The 26,182-nt window shown below is 44.2% G+C and overlaps 1 long non-coding RNA gene across 1 annotated transcript; it reads left to right on the forward strand.

Moving 5' to 3' along the window:
* Nucleotides 1–592: 592 nt before the first annotated feature.
* Nucleotides 593–25,843, forward strand: LOC141076025 (uncharacterized). The gene is made up of 2 exons (XR_012227397.1): nucleotides 593–901; nucleotides 25,155–25,843. It is a non-coding gene; the product is annotated as an uncharacterized lncRNA (long non-coding RNA).
* The last annotated feature ends 339 nt before the right edge of the window (nucleotides 25,844–26,182 follow it).

Below are 26,182 nucleotides of genomic sequence, written 5' to 3' on the forward strand. Positions count from 1 at the left end.
TGAAGGCTAAAAAAAAACCCCATGAATTTTGACTAAAGTTGTCAAAGTTGCTAAACTTTGCGCCCATCAAAGTTTAACATTCAGGGGTGCCATCTGCAAGGACCTAAGTACTTTTGGAAACAGTCAGAAGAGCCACATCAGCCACTCTCCCCAAATCCTATCCTAAGTGATGCACGCTGTTTTAACACTATGGAAATCATCTTGCTGCCAATAATTTACGCCTTATTATGTCATCATAGTGGGACTTTATTTACAAATCATCTATAATGTTACAACATTTAGGGTAATTATAGAAGGATAGGGAAAGTCTATAGATCTACTAGGGGAGGTGATTTCAGGAGAAAATTATTAAATCGTGAATCCTTTTGGATTTTTAAATTAAATACAAGAGTACCATTAGGTCTGAACAAACGACTTGATTTAATATTGCAATTAGATTGATATTTTCTTCTGTATATTTACATTCTACTTAGTCCTATTCAATTCTGGTTATTCTGATAATTTTTGTGATTGTTATTATATTCTTATGATATCTTTTTATTAGATTTTTTTTTTTGTTTTTCCGACAAGTTTTTGTTTCAGCTCCACATTAGGCTGAGTGTTTGCAAGAGTTAACTGGTAGGGATACTCCCTATTTTCATTAATTCTTTTGTCCAACACCTGTGATTTACTAGTTTTTGTACTATTTGTAGTCGTCAGTATTGGTCTAGTGTGAACCATGAGTAAGACCCTCTAGGTCGAAACGCGTTGGTTGGAGACCACCAGAGACCCCATCTGCCTGTATGTCCTTATCCATACTTTTTTCTGTTCTATTTTAAGAATTTACAATAAATGATGTATTTTTAACTGAAGTCCAGCGCTGGAGATTCCATTCTTTATTTTGCTTCAGTCAACATTTAGGGTAAGTTCACACTAGGTGTTTTTTCTATTCTGCAGCAAAAAAAGCATGTTTTACTTGCTTTTTGTTATGTGTTTTTCGCTGTGTTTTTCAATGTGTTTTTTTTTTTGGCGGCAGTTTTGGCATGCTAGATTTGTGTCTTGTGCATGCTGATAAAGTTTAGTATTAAAAAAAAAAAGTCGCTATTCCAAAGATCCGTGTTGAAAAATCTGCAGCATGTGCACAGCGTTTTTCATTTCTCATAGACTTTAATGGGTACTGTACAACGCAGCAGAATCCGCAACGTTTGCACAGACCCTTAATATTTTCTGCAACTTCTGAGTGCCACACCTGCCTCATTATACCCCAGTACGAGAGCATTCTAAATATTATTACTTTAAAAGGAGAAATTGTCTTCAAGAACTGTAGGAAAACTGTTTTAACATGGCCATTTCAGTAGCTCCCCAACTTTCTGAAGACAGAGTAAGCTAAAAACAAAGTCACATACTAACTTTTTCCTTTTGTTTCAGAATTAAATATGTCCCACAAACAAAAAGTTGCAGACTGTACCCAGGACTTGGTGCACACCAAGTCTTTTAAAGTCAGGCAAATCTAAGGAGTTTTTCGAGCAGAAGACTCTTCAGGAAACTTGAGGTTTTTTTTCCTAAAGTGTCTTATGTGGTTTTTTTTTCGTGGTTTTTGTAATATTTTTCTACTGTTGTTTTTTGTCTTTTTGATTCCACTACATTGAATAATGAAAGAACCGAAACTATGGCAAAACACCTGAAAAAAAACAAAACGAACATCCTTTGAGCTTTTCCATTGACTTGCATTGAAAAATACAGAGCGAAAAACACCAGAAAAATGGTCAAGGTTCTTCTTTTAACCGCTTAGCATTTTTAGAAACCTGAACTTTTTAAAAGGCATTCAAAAGCCTGAACGTGTGAACAGCGAGTCGTTTTTTTTCCGTTCATTCTTTTGAACATTTTTTGACATTGTGTGCGCATAGCCTATGAGGGTTTGTACAGACGTAGTTTTTTGAGGCATTCAGAGATGAAAACTTTTCAAGTGGAAATCTCTTCAGTAAATGCACCTTTTTGGGGAAGTTTTTTTCCTGATGTGATTTTGAAAATCTTTTGAAAGAATTTTTTTTCTGAAGCGTTTTTTTTTGCAGCCTTTTGATTGGACATTAGCCAGCTTTGAGCAGATTCCACGAGCATCCTTTTCAAAAAAAGTGACATGCACTTTTTTTTTCTTCCAGCGGTTTTTCTAAACCGGAAGTGGAAAAAAAATGCCAATAACAACCTCACATGAACAGCAAAGAGGATTTTGGGCACATAGCTTCTTTTTCAGGCAAGATTCACACTGTTTTGAGCACCCGCGGCTGTTAACTAGTTAAATGCCGCTGTCAATCTTTGACAGTGGCATTTAACTTGCTCTTACCGAAAGCATGTCGGAAATCCTGCCCATCAGTGACCCCGTCAGCTCGGCATGCAAAAAATAAGCTCTCACCCAGGCCCAGATCACGAAAAATGGAGTCGCTACAGATTTCAGAAAATGATGCCATTTGTTTTTTACCAAAGTTTGGATTTTTTTCCCCACTTAAATAAAAAAGAACCTAGACATGTTTGGTGTCTGTGAACTCGCAATGACCTGGAGAATCATAATGGCAGGTCAGTGTTAGCATTTAGTGAACATGGTAAAAAAAAAAACAACTGTGGAATTGCATTTTTTTGTTGCAGTTTCACAGCACTTGGATTTTTTTTTCCCATTTTCCTGTACATGATATTGTAAAACCAATGGTGTAATTCACAAGTACAACTTGTCCCGCAAAAAACATGCCCTCACATGGCCATTGCGAAAATTAAGATCTTTTGTGTAGCGTCATTTCACCCCATGAATGAGCATTTTGCTTGTTCCACAGGTGATGAGCAGCTTGTTTCTCATGCCCATTGTACTTTTTGTAAGGCCACGATCCCACGATGAGATTTCGGTGAGTTTTTTTTGCACTGCATAGTTTTGTAAAAATGCAAGTAACCTATTTTACTTAATTAAGTGTAAAAAATCTGCAACATCAAAAACTCAGCAAAAGCTCACTGTGCGAATGTAGCCTTATGAAGTGTAAACTGACCCGCGATGCGCGTTTCAAATCCACAACATGACATATACGCTGAGTTTCTGTGCAGAATTTCCTTATAGACGTGCATTAGATGGGGAGAATACACAGGTAAAAACAAAAAAGCACGTAATCCGCACAAGACTGTATCAATAAAGCTTTGTCAAAGTCAAATACCAAGCAGTATAAAAAACGAAGCGTCTTTATTTAAAGCATTACACGCCAAAAAGAGACAAAAAAAGTGATACAAACGCATGTAAAAAAACGCAATAAAAACCGCAATTAACCTAATTTACTTAATTACTTCCTGAAAGGATGCAGAAAATCTGCAACACCAAAATCTCACCACAGGCTCTTCGTGGGAACGGAGCCTGGATCTTATGCTGTTTTTCAAAAGTAATGGCTAATTAAAACCCAACACCGATTTCACAAAGTAGATAAAAACAATTTAAAAAATGCACATGCACATTTTTTTTTTTTTTTTTAGAAAATGAGGTGTAGCCTCATGGATTTATATTATGAACCTTATAAATATAAACTCGCATAAGTAAAATCTGCCAAAAACAACACATTTCATGATATCAACAATTTTCACTGGAAAGCTGGCTTTATTGTGATTGGGGCTGTGATAATCCGCTTTCTTGCTTTTTGGAGTCAATGAGGTCATTGGCTGACGAACTGAAAACACCAACATAATCTAATGCAAATATTTTGACAGTCCCTCACCATGATCCAGGCACAATAAATGGCTTTTGTGTTCCACTGATGGCACCAACTGGTAACGCAAGAAGGGAAGAAATTCATGCCATGATGCCTGGAATGTGTTTTATTCTAACCTAGTGTCTTCTTACCACTTCCCTTATATGTTCTAAAGGCAGTCATAGACATTAGACAAATGTTGGCCAAATACACTGATATTGATGGGCTCAGCCTACAGTCTATTGTTTTTAGGGGTCCCAGAAAAATGTCTGTCAGGGAAGTTAAGGATCCACCATGTCTGATTTCAGTATCTTGTCTTCTGGGCTGGACTCCACTCCCTGCCCCTATGACTGCCACCCTTTGCTATGCTCCACGTCGGGCCTTATAAGTGGCCCAGCATTCCTTGGTGACATCATCTCCCAATGCCCTTCAAGGCCCAATTAGACAATGTGTTCATTTGCTGCTTGTTTGAAGGTTATCGCCATCCTCTTTGTTCTGTTAGGCCGGAGTCACACTACAGCGAGATACGGCCGAGTCTCGCAGGTTAAAACCAAGCTCTGGCACCGGCACTCCGGAGCGGAGCGTGCAGCTCCATGTATTGCTGTGCAGCTGCACGCTCCGCTCTGGAGTGCCGGCGCCAGAGATTGGTTTTAACCTGCGAGACTCGGCCGTATCTCGCTGCGTGTGATCCCGGCCTTAGGGCTCATACCCATCACCGAAAAAAAAAAACGGTCAGATATTGGTCCAGAAAAGTGGGATGAGCATCATGCAATTTTCATGTGAGTACAATGCAATTTTTATCACCTAGCATCCCAATGATTATATACATATATATATATATATATATGCACAGCTCTGGCAAAAATTAAGAGACCACTTTCAAATATTCAGTTTGTCTGATTTTTCTCTTTATAGGTATATTTTTGAGTAAAATGTAAATTGTTCTTATAGTCTACAAACTTCTGACACCATGTCTCCAAATTTCCAAGCAATAAATTTTGTTTTTTTTTTCTGAAAAGGAGAAATGGTCAAAATTAAAAATAAAAACTCCAGTGCTTCCAGACCTCAAATAATGCAAAGAAAACAAGTTTATAATCATTTAGAAACAACAATACTAATGTTTTAACTCAGGAAGAGTTCAGAAATCAATATTTTGTGGAATAACCATGATTTGTAAAAACAGCTTTCATGCGTCTTGGCATGCTTGCCACCAGTCTTTAACACTGCTCCTGGCGCAAAAATGTAAGCAGTTCTTTGTTTGATGGCTTGTGACTATCCATCTTCCTCTTGATTACATTCCAGCTGGCCATGACAGGGTTTTGATGTGGTGGTCTCTTAATTTTTGCCAGAGTTGTATATACACATGTGGTCAAAATTGTTAGTACCCCTCGTTTAATGACAGAAAAACTCGCAATGGTAACAGAAATAACTTGTATCTGTAGCCTCTATACAGGCCACTCACTGATTCCAAGACTATAGACACCTGTGATGCTAATTAGTGGACACACTGCGATGTAACATGTCCCTTTTGTCACATTATTTTCAGGGGTATCATCATTTCTGTCCAGGCCTATTTCATTAGTTTTATTTTTTTTTTTTAAATGTGGAAGCATGGTTGAAAAGCAATGTCTGACTTTCATTTGTTCATTGTCATAGATTTTTGATTTATTATTACTTTTGTCAGATTCAAGTAGTTTCTGTCACCAAACGAGGGTACCAACAATTTTGACCACATGTATGTACTGTGTATATATATATATATATATATATATATATATATATTTTTTTATTTTTTTTTTAGATAGATATAAATGTAAGTAACATATATAATCAGTGCTTTACATGTGCAGCTTACTGTACATGTATATTATTACTAAATAAATAACTAAATACATTATTTTATGAAAATAATGGCGTGGGATTCCCCAAAATTGTATTAACCAGCAGAGGGAATGAAGACAGCTGGGGGCCAATGTTTATAGCCTGGGATGGGGTGATGCCCATGGAGCTTCCCAGGCTTCTAATATCAGCTCACAGCTGTATACTTAAGGCCCTTTTACATTTAGCGATGCACCAGCGATACGACCAGCGATACGACCCGGTCAGGATCGCTGGTGCATCGCTAAATGATCACTAGTGAGCTTTCACACAGAAAGATCTCACAGCGCTGCAGCAGCGACGCAGCGCACGATACTCACCTTTCACACACAGCGATGAAGACGTCCTCCCGCCCGCGCCCAGCGTCGCTCGTCTCACACAGCAGGAAGCGCCCAACGAGAAATGGAGCCGGACATTCTCGCACGATCAGCGATGGACAGCGGGGGAGCCGGTCGGAGGTAAGTATCACACATAGCGATATCGCTAGCAATATCGCTATAACGTCACAAAACCGGTGATGTTTTAGCGATATTGCTAGCGATATCGCTTAGTGTAAAACCCCCTTAAGTCTTTACTGGTTATTAAAATGGAGGACCTCCCCAATAAATGACGTAGGGTCATCCTATTATAATTAATAACCATCAAAGGCTAGGCAGACAGCTGTGGGCTGATATTAATAGGTTAGGAAGGGGCAATGGATATTGCCCCCCTCCCAGACTAAAATTCTGTCACTTAGACTCCATTCTTCCCACTTGCCTTTGTGCGTTGGCCAGTTGGGTTTAGTTGGGTGATAGTTGGGGGGTTGAAGTTAGCTTTGCAATGGCAGCTGACATCAAGCCCAGGGGTTAGTAATTGAAAGGTGTTTATAAGATGCCCCCATTACTAACCCCATAGGCAAATTGTCAAAAAAGTAACACCCAGAATAAAGTCCTTTATTTGAAAAAAATGACACAGACTCTTTTATTGAATTAAAATTAACAAAGAACATTTATGCTCACATTTACACCCAATCCATTGAAGCCAATGTCCCCTGTAAAAAATAAAAATAAATAATAAAGCCACATCATGCTCACCTGTCACTGACGTGAAGATAATAATCCAATTGTCCAACGATGCTTCTAGCACTGTTACATCTAGATGGCAGGCTGAATTGTTGTATGGCCAAACTATACAGCCTGCCATCCAGCAGAGACACTGAGCTGTGTGTGCTTGCTCAGCTCAGTGACTTATGGTGATGTGATAAAATTGAGAACAGTTCATATCCAATGAACTCCTTTTACCTCACTGACATCACAGCGTGAGCGATAAAGTTGCGGTATCATCAGAAAGCTAATCGGAGTTCAGAGCAAATGAACTCCTTTCACCTCAATTACGTCAGCGTGAGCACCGTAGGAAGAGTTCTGACGGCGCTCGCGCTGACGTAATTGAGTTGGAAAGTGTCTACTTTGGAGAGGGTTCCATCAGAAGCAGTTTCAAAGAAGTGAAATGCACTTTATTTTTACCCACCAGGTATTATTTCAAAACCTGAAAAGAAAAAAAATACGGAATGTATTAGCAGCAAAGTGGTTTTACAAAAAAAATGAACAGGAGGAGTTTTTCAAGCATTTTTTAAGAAATTTTTATGCCATTGTTGGAGCGGACAGAATCAAAAAAACTCCTAAAAACGTCCATGAAAAAGTTAGGATTTGGTCACACGCTGAGTTTTTGCACCAGAAAAAAAAGCAATGTCTTACAGTACCAGCAAAGTTAATTACATTTCTGAAGTCTCTTGAAGTTGCTGCTTATTTTGACCCTGCCGGTTTGAACCATCAAAGCGTATTTTTTTTCCAAGTTAAAAAATGGCTTCTTAAAGGGATATCAGAAAAAACTGACAACAGTCGAAGTATAGTAAAAGCTATTACACACCCGATAAATTCCTTGTCACACAAGTACAGCCAATTTGGTGCTTCTCTCCAGTCTTTGTTTAGTTTTTTCTTGCACCAATCTAGCCTCAAGACGCTGCAGTCAATCACCCGTCTCAACTGACTCATGCTTTGCACTGCTTTGCACTGCTGAAGTAAGTGATTGGCTGCAGCAGTCACGAGTAGACATTGCTACAGTAAAACAAGTGAAGTGGTACTTTTGTCATTTAATGGCATTTCTTCCCTTTTTCATGATCTTGGAAAATCCCCTTTAGTTTTCATAAAAGTGAATGCCTATTTAACTAGTGGGAAAATCACATGGAAAATCCTATTTTCCGAAGCCGTGTGACACAATATATGGCTGTGTGCGGTGATCTCATTAGTACGTCATTTCAAGGACGGTCTGTTACTTCTTCGCAAACTAAATATATCTGTTTTGAGCTGAAGTAACACAAACATTTCCTTCATATGCCCAAAGGGACAGAATAAATGACCATATATCTTTACACACTTCTTTAATGATTTCCACAGTATAAATAGATTAAAAAAAAAAAAGACAACAAAGCAAAACAGCTAAGGATGAGAAAATCTGCTGAAATTAAGAAACATGCGGTGAGACGGGTGAGAGCCGGGTGGGTAGAATTTTTAATAAAAAAAATGATCCTTTCCCAGCCCTCTATATAGTCCAGCAAAACAGCAGCCGGTCGGCCAGATTTGGGCAAAACTGAATTATTTGTAAAATTAGAAGGGAAATTTGATTCCCCTCAAACTGATTTACTCATCTTTATATTTATAGAAAATGACTTTATTATAAAACTGAATAGTACAGTGATGACACAATGGTGCAGACAGACTTGAAAAGCATATCAAGAGAATTTGTCAGGTGACTCATGCTGCTCCCACCACGGGCAGCATGAATGAGAAACCAACTTCATCATTACAAATATCTAGGGTTCACTCTGAAATGCTGCAGCATTTCAGAAAGAAAAACCTGCGCATGCGCCGTCCCCGGCGCAGGTTCAGATGTCGTCCCGAGATCTCGGGGGACGAGATTCAAATCTCGGCAACGAAATCTCGTCCCCCGAGATCTCGGGACGAGATCTGAACCTGCGCATGTGCTGTCCCCGGACCGGCGTCCATCTTCCCGGCGTCCATGTTCCCGGAGGCTACCGCAACATGGCGGCGGCCAGCAAGGGATGTGCGGGGGCCTCCGGGCTGAGAGGAAATGCCGGCAGAGCCGCCGCCGCTGCACCGGAGCACAGCCCGCTGCCACCACCGCACCGCAGAGCCCCACCCGCTGCCACCACCGCACCGCATAGCCCCGGAGGTTAGTATATTGCGACCATAAGACGCACCCCCCACTTTCCCAAAAAATTTTGGGGGAAAAAGTGCGTCTTATGGTCGAAAAATACGGCACCTGTACCTGCAACAGACTGTGAGTAAAGCTTTGGAACTACATGCCCTGGTGTCCTCCACTTATTCCTGCGCCAACCCGCCCAGCACTGCTACATCCTTTGCGCCCGACACTACACCATCTAAGTGTCACTTCCCCTACTCTGCCCTGGGATTACAGCCCTGCCTATGGAGGGCTATAACATCACTGCTGCACCACACCATCTGTCCCAGAGGATCTGCCTGCAGCGTCGGCTTACCTCTTTATTGCGGAACACCATAGGTGGCGTCACGAATCATTCATAAACTTTCCCCTTTTTACAATGGGCGCCCAGGGCCACGGGCCGGGTCCCCGCTGCCATGACATCTCCCATTGAAGCTCATCGGGCCCGGTACCGTGTACCCCACAGCCCTGGGAGGGCGACCCATTATCTGTGGTCAGAGATTCGAAAGTCTGGGGTCCCATTGATTGACTGCAGATTTATCGGTTTGGACCTCAAAACCCCTTTAAGTCAATTTTGGATCATGTAAATCTTTTTGCACTGACGGATTTTGCGCCAGGTTAATAAAAAATGAAGCACAATGTTTGATGCATTTTGTGCAGATTCAAAAAGGCTCTTTTGCTTGTCTTGTACCTTTTTAGAATAAAAAGTAGCATAATCTTTTAAAATGTCACACATCAGGCTTTAATTGTTCCCACCCTTTCACGCCCCCCCCAAAAAAAAAAAAAAAAAAAAGAAAAAAAGAAAATAATATGCTGGATATTTTGGAGAGTAGTGGAATAAGTTTGCACAAAAAAATTGCAACCTTTTTAGAAACAGGTGAAAACATTTGGAATGGATTAACCACACTCACCTTGATGGTCAAAAAAAGAAAAAAGGCAAAAAGCTTTGGAAAAGCACAAATCAGATAATGAATTCCTGCAGAAAAACCCCAACAAATTCAGTGATTAAAGACTAGTTGAGACAAAAGGTGTTCAGGAACCTGGTCTAGCGGCCACACTGCTAGTCTGTGACCACCGGACCAGAGTCTCGCGTACATCTTCGTACTTGCAGCATCCCTGACTCGTCTTCTGATTAGTAGGCCCCCACAACGTCATGCGTTTATGGCACCTCAAAGTAATGACTTCACCGTGGTCTGCTAACTAGAAGAGGTGCCAGGTAGGAGAGAGTTTGCAGGGCTCTGGTACAACAGCCATGAATTACCAATGTAGCCGTTGAACCCAAGTCCTGTGAATCTTTTTGATCAGCTCTATCAAATTTGGCCCCATAGAATATTTTTAAAAAGTTACAGAACTTTTCCTTATATAGTGTTTTTATATAAAACTAGAAAACATTTCATGGCCTTTGTAGAAAGCTGATGGAAGATTACTAATTTTTGGCTGGGGAAACGAGGAGACTTTAGCAGCGACAAATATCGCTCAACTGAAGTTTTCTCTGTGCCCCTGCTTCATCAAAGCGGTATACAAAGGACTATGGTCACATTTTGACACCTACACTATGCCAACCTTGACAAGCAAGTTGCAAAAAATAAGACCTGGTTGAATTTTTTGGACACTTTACTTGTTGCGGTAGTGTAGGTGATGCAATTTGATCCCATAGGTGCCGCAATTTGATCCCATTATCTTAGATAGGGTCGCAAGTGGACGACTGTCGCCACCAAAGTCAACGCATGGCTCTAGCTTTAGGCTGATATGACCAATCTTCACTTTATCTCCTCATATTCAAGGGGTTAAAGAAACATGAACATACGATGAATCGCAGGATCTTCCATGTAGTGGGGGATAATGCGGTGACATGGCTGAGGACTCCTCGTCCAGCTGTGTGTATGGTCACCTTGGTTGGTAACACATTTATGACATCCCCTGTAAAATGGGACAGAGGAGGAGCAGTGGGCTCAGCACCAGGCTTCTATTTGCTTTTCTACAAAGTGCTAGACCTCCCCTGTGATGGCATGTGGACGTTGGCATGCGAAGAAAACCATCCACAAAAAGGTATTATTATTATTCTGCATTTATATAGCGCCATTTATTCCATGGCGCTTTACACGTGAAAAGGGGAAATATAGACAAGAATAATAAACATGTGTAAGACAAGGGACACACTAGTACATAAGGAGAGGGGACCCTGCCCGTGAGGGCTCACAGTCTACAGGAATGGGTGAGGATACAGTAGGAGAGGGTAGAGCAGGTCGTGCGGTGGTTCAGTAGACCGAGGATCATTGCAGGCTGTAGGCTTCTCGGAACAGGTGGGTCTTCAGGTTCTTCTTGAAGGTTTCCGTTGATGGTGAGAGTCTGATGTGTTGTGGCAGAGAGTTCCAGAGTATGGGGGAAGCACGGGAGAAGTCTTGTATGCGGTTGTGGGAAGAAGAGATAAGGGGGGAGTAGAGAAGGAGATCTTGTGATGATCGAAGGTTGCGTGCAGGTAGGTACCTAGAGACCATGTCACAGATGTATGGAGGAGACAGGTTGTGGATGGCTTTGTATGTCATGGTTAGGGTTTTGAATTGGAGCCTCTGGGCAATAGGAAGCCAGTGAAGGGTCTGGCATAGGAGGGAGGCTGGGGAATAGCGGGGAGACAGGTGGATTAGTCAGGCAGCAGAGTGTTGGATGGACTGGAGCGGTGCCAGAGTGCTAGAGGGGAGGCCAGAGAGTAGGAGGTTGCAGTAGTCGAGGCGGGAGATAAGAGCATGCACTAGTGTTTTTGTGGTTTTGTGGTTGAGGAATGAGCGGATCCGGGAAATATTTTTGAGTTTGAGGCGGCAGGAAGAAGCGAGGGTTTGGATATGTGGTTTGAAAGAGAGCGCAGAGTCGAGGATCACTCCAAGACACCATTGACATTGATAGATAGGTCTGGTGGAGGGAGGGGTAGAGTGAGATGGGGAAAAGATGCGTCCTCTTTCACACATCAGTTTTTTGCCTTCAGGCGCGATCCGGCTTTTTTTTGTAAAACCGGATCCGGCAAAATGCAATGCTGGATCCAGTTTTTCCCCATTGACTTGCATTAGCGCCGGATCGTGCCGGATGGCATTGCGTTTCATCCGTTTTTTGCCGGATCCGGCAACTTGTCTCATTCCGGCGTCTGGAAAAAACGGCTACTGTAACGTTTTTTGTCTCCGGCGAAAAAGCCGGAAGCGCCGGATCCGGCGCTTCCAGCTTTTTGCTACAATGAAAGTCTATGGGCGCCGGAATGCGCCGGATCCAGAAAAAGACGGATCCAGCCACCGGCTCCGGTTTTTTTAAGTCTGCGCATGCTCAGATCCAATTGGCCAGCCCCCAGGAACAGATATAACCTGCTAGACGGATCCAGCAAAAAAACGGATCCGTTTCTACAGTTCTCCAAAATTTATGTCGGATCCGTTTTTTCTAAAAAAAGCCGGATCCTGCCTGACGGCAAAAAACTGATGTGTGAAAGTTATCCTTGGTAAACTTGGTCAAAATGTCATACAGGCCAGTCTACTAGCTACCGACCATTGTCTAAAGGGCCTGTAACACTAAGCGATATCGCTAGCAATATCGCTATAACGTTACTGTTTTTTGTGACGTTATAGCGATATTGCTAGCGATATCGCTATGTTTGATACTTACCTCCGACCGCTCCCCCGCTGGTTATCGCTGATCGCGCGAGAACGTCCTGGACCGTTTCTCGTCGTCAGCTTCCTGCTGGGCTTCCTGTGGAGAGACGAGCGACGAGCGTGGACGCGGGCGGAAGGACGTCAGGATCGCCTTGTGTGACAGGTAAGAAGTGACCCCCGACCCCTGCTATGTCGCTGGTGAGATCTGCCTGTGTGGCAGCTCACTAATGACCACTTAGCGATGCACCAGCGATCCTGACCGCGTCATATCGCTGGTCGGGATCGCTGGTACATCGCTAAGTGTGACAGTACATTTACGTCAGGTGGATGACCTTCTGACTTACTCAACCTACCATGGCCTCATAACCTGCAAGGAAAAGGTCAATCCTCTTTAGATAATAAATGGCAGGTATCTGACTGATTATCAGCAAACAGGAGCCCTCGGCAGACTAGCAGACCTCAGCACTCACTAAGTAAATGGTGACCTCTCGGTCAGGAGCTCAAGACAGGCGAAAGATCACTTTGTATTTTTTAACTACTTTAAAAATTAGTTTTGGCAATTGCCTAGATTGAAATGTTGAAAAAAAAATTTCTAACAGATTTACGGCAGAATTTTGTCAGAAAATGATGGATGAACGAGGCCTAAATCTTTGATTCCCAAGTAGAAAAAAGACAGCAATGCACGATGAGCGCAAGTGCTCGTTACTCGAGTTTGCCTAGGGTGCTTGGGTACGCACTGAGTATCGCTGGTGCTCGAGTGACATGTTCAAGTCTCCGCGGCCCCAGGTTTCGCAGGTGTTACATAGCCACAAAACATGCAGGAATTGCCGTGTATAACTGTCTAACAGCCACAAAACATGTGGACGTGGGGACTTGAACATGTCACTCGAGCACCTGCAATACTCAGTGTGTACCCAAGCACCCTGGGCAAACTCGGGTAACAAGCACTTAAGCTCATCACTAATATGTAGGAGAAGCTTAGTGACTTTTTTTTGCATATCAGAGATTCACTGAAGAAACACTGATGGTAAAAACTAACACACGGAACAAACACGGCTGAAAATTGGATCCAAAACACTAATGAAAATCAGCCCAGTTTTCTCCACTTATGTGAACAAAACGGATGTCTGAATAAGGGCTCAATTACATGAGAGTTTTCGTGTACGAGTGTTAGGCTGGTTTCACATTTGCGTTTTTTTGCGCTGGAAAAAAACGCATACCTGCGCATGTGTTTTTTCCCCTATATTTAACATGGGTGCGCATACCTGCGCGCTGGCATGCGCACGTATGCGATTTTCATGCGCTGCGTTTCTTTGGGGTGTGCGTTTGTATTTTCCAGACGCAGCATGCTGCATTTTTTGGCCCTGCAAAAAAGCGCATGCGCACGTATGCGCACGTTTTGCGCTAAAAATGGCCATTATAGCCTATGGATGCGCATACGTGCGCATTGGCATGCTTATGTATGTGTTTTTTTGCACATGCGTTTTTTTTTTAACATTAGTTTAGACAATGGAATTTAGGGGTTTGGGTTAGAGTTAGGGTTAGTTAAGGGGTTTAGGGTTAGGGTTAGGGTCAGGGTCAGGGTTAGGGTTAGGATCAGGGTATGGTTTGGTTAAGGGTTAGGGTTAGGGTCAGGGTCAGGGTTAGGATCAGGGTATGGTTTGGTTAAGGGTTAGGGTTAGGGTCAGGGTTAGGGTCAGGGTCAGGGTTAGGGTTAGGATCAGGGTATGGTTTGGTTAAGGGTTAGGGTTAGGGTCAGGGTTAGGGTTAGGATCAGGGTATGGTTTGGTTAAGGGTTAGGGTTAGGGTTAGGGTTAGGATCAGGGTATGGTTTGGTTAAGGGTTAGGGTTAGGGTTAGGGTCAGGGTCAGGGTTAGGGTTAGGGTATGGTTTGGTTAAGGGTTAGGGTTAGGGTATGGTTTGGTTAAGGGTTAGGGTTAGGGTTAGGGTCAGGGTTAGGGTTAGGGTATGGTTTGGTTAAGGGTTAGGGTTAGGGTATGGTTTGGTTAAGGGTTAGGGTTAGGGTCAGGGTTAGGGTTAGGGTCAGGGTTAGGGTATGGTTTGGTTAAGGGTTAGGGTTAGGGTTAGGGTCAGGGTTAGGGTTAGGGTATGGTTTGGTTAAGGGTTAGGGTTAGGGTTAGGGTCAGGGTTAGGGTTAGGGTATGGTTTGGTTAAGGGTTAGGGTTAGGGTTAGGGTATGGTTTGGTTAAGGGTTAGGGTCAGGGTTAGGGTTAGGGTATGGTTTGGTTAAGGGTTAGGGTATGGTTTGGTTAAGGGTTAGGGTTAGGGTCAGGGTATGGTTTGGTTAAGGGTTAGGGTTAGGGTCAGGGTTAGGGTTAGGGTCAGGGTTAGGGTATGGTTTGGTTAAGGGTTAGGGTTAGGGTTAGGGTATGGTTTGGTTAAGGGTTAGGGTTTGGGTTAGGGTCAGGGTTAGGGTATGGTTTGGTTAAGGGTTAGGGTTAGTAAAGTCATGGTTTGGGTTAGTGTGAGGGGCCACCTAATGTTTGGAAAAAACGCAAACGCGGTAAAAACGCACTAAAAACGCTTACAAACGCATAAAAACACTGCGTTTTTTTCATGCATGCTCATAAAAATGCTTGAAAAAAACGCAGCAGTTGTATGCTTTTGTATGCGTTTTTTCAATGCGTTTTTTTGCGGGAAAAACGCGCTGCAAAAAAAAGCAAGTGTGAAACTAGCCTTATCCGCATTTTTCACAGATAACACTCGTACCGGACTGAGTGGTCCACACAATATTGCAGAGATATGTCCTATGTTGATCCGACCAATTCTTCCTCAATGTTTTGGATCAGATTTTCATCAGTGTGGTCAGGATGCCAATTTTTATTATCAAAGTTTTATCAGTTTTTCTCATATGCTACCATAAAACTGATAGCGTTTTCTAGCTTCTCCTATGAAACAGTGAAAAATTAAAATTTTCAAAACATCTCGATTTATTCAGTATTAAGTATTAGCTTCACATGCCGGAATATACCTCGATTCTTCAGATTGACTTTACATTGATTTGGTTGGTGGAACCGTAGATACGACCATTTCTCCAAAGTGTCCCAAGACCAATTTTCAACACAACAATACCCGGTGTAACAGGCCAGATTAACCCCCCACCCAGAATATAAGTTAAAGTGGCCTAGGCCAGATTATATCCAGGGGCCCCAGATTATGTTCTGTCTGGGGCCGTTGTGCGCTGCCTGGGGCTCCTGTGTGCTGCCTGTTGCCCCTGTGCTGTGCCTGGGGCCCCGTGTGCTGCCTGTGGCCCTGTGTGCTGCCTGGGTCCCCAGTGTGCTGCCTGGGACCCCATTTGCTGTCTCTGCCCCTGTGTAGTGCCTGATCTACAGCAGCTGGGGTATATTCTGACCCGGAGAGGTATATTCTGGCCTAGGCCAATTTATACCCCGGGATATAGTGTGGCCTAGGCTAGAATATACCTGGGGTATATTCTGGCCCAGAGGGGTATAAACTGGCCTGGGTCATTTTAACCCCAGGTATATTCTGGGCGGGGGGTTAATCTGGCCTGTTACACTGGATTCATGTTGCACGTGCTACTGTGAGCAGCCTGCGTGGCCAAAATGTGCTCCCATGGCTGCAGCATCTCCGAACTTGTCTCCTGGATCACCCTCCCAGGGCAGCGGGGTACTCGGTACCAGGCCCGCTGGTTTCAATGGGAGTTGTCACAGTGGCAGTGACCCGATCCGTGGCCCTGGGCGTCCATGTAAAAGAAATAGTGTGGCTGATGATTAAAGTTTATAAGTGGATGATTCGTGACGCCACCTGTGGTGTTCGGCAATGAAGATGTTAAGCCGACGCTGCAGACAGATCCTCTGGGACAGTGTAACGTCCGTCTGCAAGTCTGTGCTGCAGTAAGACAGCACCCCGAGCAACCCCGATACCCTTTACCCCTATACAGGGCTCTGGATTTACAGCAGAGCCCAGGAGGTAGCTGTCTGAATAGGAGCAGCGGCCAGAGCAGGACGGTCGCCAGAGAGGGATTAAAAAACGAGACCAAAAGCGTAGTCGGGAATCCGAGTCTAAACCAGGCGGGCAGCAGAGGTACAAAAACGGCAGACAGTAGCAGAGTCAAATTCAGGCCAAGGTCAGAGTCATAAACCAGGAGGACGGCAGAGGAACAGAATCGTTAGGCAGTAGCAGAGTCAGAATATCCAGGCCAAGGTCACAAACCAGGAGAGTAGCAGAAGTGCAGAATCGTCAGGCAATAGAGGGGTCAGAAATCCAGGCTGAGGTCAGAGTCAAACAATAGTCAATCACACAGTAACACACAGGGGAACCAAGAATATATCCGGCAGCCTGCAAGACCAGACCCAAAGTATTTGAGGGATCAGGTCATCCCTCACAGGCTCCCGGACTGCTGATGTCATCCGGACCGCCCCCAGGACCAGGTCGGATGGTGATGCACCAGCCCCTTCATGACTGACCGAGGAGCGGAGCCTGCGTCCAGCGGATGCCTGCGCAAGAGCCTCATCTCTATTGCCGCCATTACTCGGGGGTGAAGCACAGCGCCTCCCAGTGACCGAGGCAGGAACAGCAGGCCGTGAGTCAGCCGGTGATGGGACAGTCCGGCGCCTCCTAGTGGCCGAGGCTGGGATAGCAGACCCTGAGTCAGACCGTGATGTGACAGTCTGGCGCCTCCTAGTGGCCAAGGCTGAGACAGCAGGTCCTGAGTCTGACGGCGACGTGACAGACAGATGGTGTGGTGCAGCAATGATGTTGTGGCCCTCCACAGGCAGGGCTGTAGTCCCAGGGCAGTGTAGATGAAGAGATAGTGAGGAGAGTGTAATGGTGCAGTGTTAAGCACAGAGATGTAGCAGTGCTGAGTGGGTTAGCGCAGGAATAAGCGGAGGACACCAGGGCATGTAGTTCCAAAGCTTTACTCACAGTCTGTTGTGCGTACAGGTGCCCGCCTCGGTGCTGTGTCCTCCAGGTCAGGGGCTCAGCCAACCTCCAGGCAAGATGAAGTACTCCTTTCCAACACTCCGCCAACATATGTGTCTTTTCTGAACGTCTCCATTCTAGCGCTTGTAATGAAGTACTTGTGGTTGTGTGTTAAACCCAAGTTCCTCCTTTAAGATGTTCCTTTGAACTCTACTTGTCCGGCAGACAGCTGTAGCCTGCTTCGGGGACTACTCGCTACTAAGTCCCGGCTCACTCACGTTGCTGTTGTGCCCCCAAGTCTTGTGTGGGAATAAAGTGGTGACAACTTCTATTCCTCCGGTGTCTGCTGCAGGACCATTAGTATCCATACAACCTCGGGGACCGGACCCCGGCCTTGCGCTTAGAACTTGAGGAAGGGCTCTGCTCTAGCCCTAGTCCTTGGTTCTCTTCTCCTCACGTTCCGCACTAATCTTTCTTCCTTATGGAGAATTAGGCTTTCTATATCTCTTTCCCGTGCCAGCAGACCAAGGTCACTGAGGTCTGCTGCAGCACTTCCTTCAATCCATCCCACTCCGGGGATCTTCTCTCAAGACTGCCCTAGTCCTAATAATCTCCCGCTCTCTTGTGCAACTAAGCTCCACCCACCTCCCAGCACTCTTCGTGTTCCAAGCAGGGAGCCACCAAAGGTGCTTTGCTACACTACTATGTTGTGTGGGATGCAGGTGTTGGAGTGTGGTCAGGTGTCTCCACCTTACCTGAATGGTGGGGTACCACACCTCAGGAGGGGTTGAAGTACCTCTGTGGCAACTGAACCCTCAGGGGCGCCACACTCCCATCAACAGCCCGGTAGACAATCCATGAACTCACTGATTGGCTGCTGACATGATGTCGTTGACATACCCAATGCAAGACACCAGGAGCATCGGTGGAGACTCGCCGGTGGAACAGGGAAAGGTAAGTATAGCAAGGTTGGCTGTTTTATAAACAAGGTAGGAGTTTAAGTGAAAGAGAACAACCCCTTTGAATTAAGCCACTATATAGGTGACAAAGCTGTATAGTTCTGCCCCGCAATTAATCGCTTCCGGCTGCTACCAGAACTAATGACAGCTGATTGGCGAGTTTCCCAAATGTCGCACCCCAACCAATCCACCTATCCTAAGGAATGAACAACAATATAAATGGTCCAGACAACCCCTATAATGCTGTATAAAGGCTAAATATGTCACTCAGGAGTCTTGGCATTAATGTCCTGACTGTGACCGAACGGTCCAAGTAGCAGGCATAATAAAAAAAAATATTCATAAGATTTTTTTTTACAAACTTGGTGGAATTGAATGACATGAAAACAATAGGCAGTGGGTTTTTTTTGTTGTTGTTGATTTTCCACTTTTTATTCCAAATTGGTCTTTTAAGCCTTTTTGCAAACTGAACTCCCTTTTTCTAATAAGACTGTAGCGCCACCAACTGATGGCAATGGATACTGCGGGTATGTTCATCATTGGTCAAATTTATTAGGCTATGCGCACACGCTGCGGACTGGTCTGCGGATTTTTCCTGCTCGGATTTTGCAAAATCCGCAGGTAAATCCACAGGTCAGAAGACCTACGGTTTATCTGCGGATTAGCCTGCGGGTTTGCCCTGCAGTTTATCACCTCTACAATGGAGGAGATGGCAAACCTCAGCGGAATCCGCAGAAAAGAATGACATGTCAATTCTTTCTGCGGATTTGAAACCGCAGCAAAAACCGCGCGGAAAACTCCTCACCATGTGCACTGCGGTTTCCATTTTCCATAGGTTATAATGGTACTGTACAACGCAGCGAATTCTGCTGCGGATCCGCAGGGCCAAATCCACTGCGGATCCGCAGCAGAATCCGCAGCGTGTGCACATAGCCTTATACTCCTGTCTCCCTTCCTTTTACACATTAGATTTCAAATAATTAGAAAGATCAGATTTGTATTGTATTAACTACATTGCTTTAAGGAACAAATTATTAAAATCACATAAAAAGCCAAGTATGTAACCCAAGGACTCCATACTGTATTTATTAAATGTATTGCAGGCATAAAGAAAAATAAAAGAACCATAATAGAGTATAGTAAACCTTATGGGGTGAATACAGCAGGATGAATATGGGGGAGATCACATAAAAAATGCTAAATTAAGTTCTTCCCATCCCCTTCCAATATTTGGATGTCACATTATGACGTCATTTAATCTTTTTTTTATAATAATTCTTGTGCTTTTTGGGCTATCGCCTATAGGGTACACTATATGGACAAAAGTATTTAGACCCCTCCACATTACACCTGCAGGATCTTTTACAACATCCTGTTCTACAGCCATAGATATTAATGTGGAGTCGGCCCATCTGAAGCTTCCACGCTTCTGGGAAGGATGCCTACAAGATTTTAGTGTCTGTATGTATGGAATTTTTGCCCATTTATCCAGAAGAGCATTTGCGAGGTCAGACCTTGATGTTGGAGGAGAGGACCTGGCTTATAAGGTGTTGGATGCAGTTTTGGTCAGAGCTCTTTGCAGCTGGTCATGTTCATCCACCAAACTCCCACAACAATGTCTTTTTGTACTTTGTGCTCTGGATACAGTCAAGAGGACAGGGGATGAGCAGACCCATGGATGTTCTGGTTTGTCGGGTTCGAGGGACCTTTAGTCCAAAGTTCAGTTTTGGTACCAGGATTCCACTCATACTTGAACCCGAACCCCATAGAAGTCAATGGGGACCCAAACTTTGGTGCTGTAAAATGGTCGTAGTAAGGACTAGGGGCTGCAAAAGTCTATCTTTATCTCTATCTCTATCCCTATCGAACATTAAAACTGACTTCCGGGAGAAGTCCGAGTTCAGCACCGGACACTAAGTGTCCAGTACGAACCCTGAACTTTACACTTTGGGTTCCCTCATCTCTAATGAGGACCAAAAAAAGGTTCTTCTCCAAAATGTTCTTACAAAGCTGGACGCTATAATTATCCAAAATGTCTTGTGATGAAAAATTAAGATTTCCCTTCACTGGAACTAAGGTGTATGGCTAATCCCAGCAAACAAGCTCATAGCATTATCCCTTTACACCAAACTGTACAGCGGAGACCATGCAGTCAGGCAGGTATCGTTCTCCTGGCATTCACCAAACCCAGACTCATCCATCAGAGGATGGATAGATAAGCACTATCCGTCACTTCACATTTCCACTGCTTCAGAGTCCAGAGGTGGCGTCTTTACATCACTCCATCTAACGCTCGGCATTGTGCTTGGTGATGTACGGCTGCATGGGGGGGAGCAGTGTTTGCACTGATGCTAACTCTACAGTTATGGAGCTTTTTTTATCATGCTTCCTGTTCTTTCAAGAAGAGTTTTCAGCAGGCTTGTTATCAGCAGAGGCAGGATTACAATGACAGCTAAAGGCCCCTTTACATTTAGCGATGCACCAGTGATCCGACCACGATACGACCCGGTCAGGATCGCTGGTGCATCACTAAATAGTCACTAGTGAGCTGTCACACAGGCAGATCTCACTAGTGATGTAGTGACGCAGCAGCAGTCGTTACTTACCTTTCACACTCAGCGATGCTGACATCCTTCCGCCCGCGTCCACGCGTCGCTCGTCGGTGCCAGCAGGAAGCACCCGACGAGAAATGGACCCGGCTGATCTCGCGCGATCAGCGACAGCCAGCGGGGAGTTGGTTGGAGGTAAGTATCACACATAGTGATATCGCTAGCAATATCGCCGCTGCGTCACAAAATCGGTGACGCTTTAGCGATATTGCTAGCGATATCGCTATGTGTAAAACCCCTTAACACTTCTGTACACAGCTGATAACACAGGAGCCGCCAGTTATAATAGGCAATATAATAACTGACCCTGCTCTCCCTCCTTTCCAAGGGGGGATGCCACTTTTTGCCCACGTTGTCATATCTGAGTTGGGCTGTGGTTTTTTTTCCTGCTGGAGTTTTTCATTAAGCTAGGGAATTTATGAATTTTTCAATATGTATAAAGTGAACCAACAACCAGCATAGCAGGTAGGCAATAGAGCAAAGAAAACTTCTATATATTTCTATAGCTTTTTCATACAAACATGCATCTTGGTCAGTCGTACTACATTATGCATTGATCATATCAACCTGCTGCTTAATTGTCTTAACTTCTGCTTTCTCACAACTCGCCCACCCTTTTACACATTCTGTGCACTCTCAGCATATCCACCCCTCCCTTCTCCCCTCTCCCATGTATAACTCTGAGGCTCTACTGACATTTCTTACCCACTCCAAACCATCCAATACCTCCATGCAGCACTCAAAGCGTTCATACAAATCATCCCACCACCTGCTCTTTCTGTTTTTTTCTCCTTTTACTAGTTGCAGGCGACATCTCCCCCCAACCCTGGGCCTCCCTCCACCAGCATACATTACTCTCCTCCAGGTGCATATAGATACCCTGCTAATCTTATTAACATTCAGTGCATACCTTCTCCTATCACTTTCCAATGTGCTCTCTGGAATGCACGGTCTGTGTAACAAAGTGACTTACATTCACGATTTTTTTCTCTCTAATTCCCTTAACCTTCTGGCTATTACAGAAACCTGGATCCAGCATTCAGACACCACCGCTGCTGCCGCTCTCTCGTTTGGTGGGCTGAAATTTTCACATACCGCCAGACCTGAGAACAGACAGGGTGGAGGTGTTGGTTTGCTCCTTGCATCACAATGTGCTTTCCAGGTCATCCCCCCTGTTCCCTCACTTACATTTCCTTCCTTTGAAGTCCACGCCGTCAGACTCTTTAAGCCCTTCTCCTTACGAGTGGTGGTTGTCTATCGCCCCCAGGCTCCTCCCACCAGTTTCTAGACCACTTCGCCACCTGGCTTACTCACTTTCTATCCTGTGACATCCCCACTCTCATCATGAGAGACTTTAACATCAATGATCCCCTCTCCCAATCTGCCTCTCATCTTCTTTCTCTAACTTCTTCATTCGGCCTCTCACAGTTTACTAATTCTCCTACACATGAGGACGGGAATACTCTGGACCTGGTTTTCTCCCATCCCGGCTCACTGCACGCCTTTACTAACTCCCCTCTCCCGCTCTCGGACCACAACCTTCTTTCATTCTCAGTCAAGAATTGTCTCCTCACCCGGGACACCCCCCCACTTACCACACTTATCGGAATACACGTACCATTAATACCCAGCAGCTTATGGACATTCTCCACACATCTTTAGCCCCCATCTCCTCCCTCTCCTGTCCAGACTTAGCATTGTCACACTTCAATAATACACTGAAGAATGCCCTAGATGAAGCAGCACCTTCTATACGCAGAAAGACCCGACACAGACAACGGCAGCCCTGGCACACAATGCAAACATGCCTTCTTCAGCACTGCTCAAGGAGTGCAGAGCGGCAGTGGAGAAAATCTCTCTTAGCAGAAGACTTCATCCACTATAAGATCATGCTCAAAACCTATAACTCTGCCCTTCATCTGGCCAAACAATCCTACTTCACCACCCTCATGACCTCACTATCCAACAACCCAAGACGACTTTTTGAAACCTTAAACTCCCTCCTGAAACCTAAAGTACAGGCCCCCATCACCAACCTCAGCGGTGAGGATCTGGCCACTTATTTCCTAGAAAAAATCAACCACATACATCAGGATATCTCAGCCCAATCTCCTCAGTGCCTGGATCCCCTTCCCTGCCGCACCTCAAGCTCACTAGATATCTTTGAGCCTGTTTCAGAAGAAGAAGTTTCCAAGCTCCTCGCTTCTGCTCGGCCTACAACCTGCAACAGTGACCCCATTCCTTCACATCTCCTGCAGTCTCTCTCACCAGTGGTCACCACTCACCTGACTAAAATATTTAACCTCTCTCTTTCTTCAGGTATATTTCCCTACTCATTTAAACATGCCATCATAACCCCTTTACTTAAAAATCCATCCCTGGACCAGAACTGCACTGCTAACTACAGACCTGTCTCTAACCTTTCCTTCATCTCTAAACTCCTGGAACGCCTGGTCCACTCCCGTCTAATCCGCTATCTCTCGGATAACTCTCTTCTCGACCCCTTACAATCTAGTTTCCGCTCTTTACACTCTACTGAAACTGCCCTCACTAAAGTCTATAATGATCTAATAACAGCTACATCGAAAGGTCATTGCTCCCTGCTGATTCTCCTGGATCTCTCTGCCGCATTTGACACTGTGGATCACCAGCTCCTCCTCACTATGCTCCACTCTATAGGCCTCAAGGACACAGCCCTCTCCTGGTTCTCCTCCTACCTCTCTGACTGATCCTTCACTGTATCTTTTGCCGGCTCCTCTTCCTCTCCTTGTCCCCTTACTATCGGGGTCCCGCAGGGCTCAGTCCTAGGCCCCCTCCTCTTCTCGCTATACACTGCCCCTATTGGACAAACAATCAGCAGATTTGGGTTCCAGTATCATCTCTATGCTGATGACACCCAATTATACACTTCTGCCCCTGATATCACCCCTACCCTTATTCAAAATACCAAGGATTGTCTGTCTGCTGTCTCTAGCATCATGTCCTCCCTCTATCTGAAACCAAATCTCTCCAAAACTGAACTTCTTGTGTTTCTCCCCTCTACTAACCTCACTCTACCTAACATCGAAATAACCCTGGAGGGTTCAACCATAACTCCCAAGCAGCATGCCCGCTGTCTTGGGGTCATATTCGACACTGAACTTTCCTTTACTACCTATATCCGATCACTCACTCGCTCTTGTCACCTGCATCTTAAAAACATCTCCAGAATCCGACCTTTTCTCACCTTTGAAACTGCTAAGACTCTTACTGTCTCTCTTATTCAATCTCGTCTGGACTACTGCAACTCTCTTCTGATCGGTCTCCCTCTTACCAAACTTTCTCCTCTCCAATCCATCTTGAATGCGGCAGCCAGGGTCATATTTCTGTCCAGCCGCTTCACCGATGCCTCCATCTTGTGCCAGTCATTACACTGGCTACCTATTCGCTACAGGGTCCAGTATAAACTCATCTCACCCACAAAGCTCTCCACAGTTCTGCACCGCCTTTTATCTCCTCTCTCATCTCTGTCTATCGCCCTACACGTGCCCTCCGTTCTACAAATGACCTAAGACTAACATCCCCTGTAATCCAAACCTCGCACCTCAGTCTCCAAGACTTCTCTCGTGCTGCGCCAGCTCTCTGGAATGCACTTCCCCAGACGATCAGACTGATACCTAGCCCCGACCTATTCAAGCGCGCTTTGAAAACCCATCTCTTCAAACAAGCCTACCACATCAACTACTCAGTAAACTAACTTTGACCTGTTCCCTCCTTCCAAATATTATTCTGAATCTGCACCCTACTATTCATCGGTCTCCACACCCTCCATGCACACGATAACTGCACTTGACACTTGACTATTGCACTTAAACACACGGGCTGATGCCGGATCATGCAGCTTTATATGAAAATCCCTATTATAATTGCCAGACCTGAATTAACAAGCACTTTTCACCTACTGTGTCCCCCCACCCCCCCATTTCCTTGTAGATTGTAAGCTTGCAAGCAGGGACCTCACTCCTAATGTCACTGTGTAAATTGTCTTAACTTGTATTGAATTTATTGTCTGTACATGTCCCCGCTTAATTGTAAAGTGCTGCGGAATATGTTGGCGCTGCATAAATAAAAAAAAATATTATTATTATAGCTGAACAAGCATTTTTTTTTTTCTTTTGATCCTCGGTTGCATTCATTTTTAACCCTGTTCCATATATTTTTATGATGTTACATACTAGCTGCAACCTATAAAAATGTTTTCTTTAGATTCAAGTGCTGTTGGCTAGACCTGCGAAGAACAAAAATGTGCCAGAAACCAACGCGAAATCTACAAAAAGCCAAACTTGCCTCCACCCTGCAAATCATATGGTTCGCAGACCTCGCTTGATGGATGAAATGGCCACCCTCGACAGTCCACGTCCTGTTATATTGGGAAAAAAGCAGACTTATCGTGGCACTATGGTTATCTTTCAGGAACACACTTTTTTTTAATCAATTAATACTACAGGATATATTGTGAAATTTATGGCTCTTGTCCAATTACCAATATCAGAGAGTGTAGTCTAAATACTGTACATATAGAAAGAGAGGAAAAGCAACAAATACATGGATAGCTAAATATGTCAATAATTATTAAATTCAACACTAATAGCTATTTATATTAACAGTGAAACTTATCCTTTTTTTTTGCATTTTACCTAATTTCTTTTATTATATATTTTATTTCCCCCCTCCCCACCAGTGAATCGCATAAATGGTGGACCCATATTGGCTTATGCAATGTAATAAAAGACAATTACAAATATTCTGGTCTGCAGCTACTGGTACAAATGAGGTAGGTTAAGGATAACTCCAACAATGTGTCTAACGTTAAAAAAAGTTTTGCAGTTTTGGAAAAAAAAGTTAAAAAAAATATAAAAAAATAAAAAAAAATAAAAAATGCCTTACTCACCCTTCCCCGGTCTCACTCACTGCAACTGTTATTTGTAATTGCCTGCAGCGCTGACATCACATCAACAGTGCTGCAGCCAATCAGCTCTGAGCGTCTCATGCCATAAACTCGAGTTCAGTGTAAGGGAAAAGTTTCACATTCCACATCGTGCCGTTGTGCAGCCGCCGCCTCTGTCAGCATTGTGAATTATATGATTAATCGCTAAATATTATTTCTCCAGGGAGATCAGGTCATTGTTATCTTTAGCTTACAGAGGTATAGACATAATGCAGACCTGAAACACGAACCCCATCATTACTCTTGTCATCCTGTGTGTATACTTAACAAGACCGCTAACACACAT

Source organism: Dendrobates tinctorius, unplaced genomic scaffold (assembly GCF_039654945.1).
Source record: "Dendrobates tinctorius isolate UK_male_01 unplaced genomic scaffold, ASM3965494v1 ptg000384l, whole genome shotgun sequence".
In the NCBI taxonomy this organism is placed as follows: Eukaryota; Metazoa; Chordata; class Amphibia; order Anura; family Dendrobatidae; genus Dendrobates; species Dendrobates tinctorius.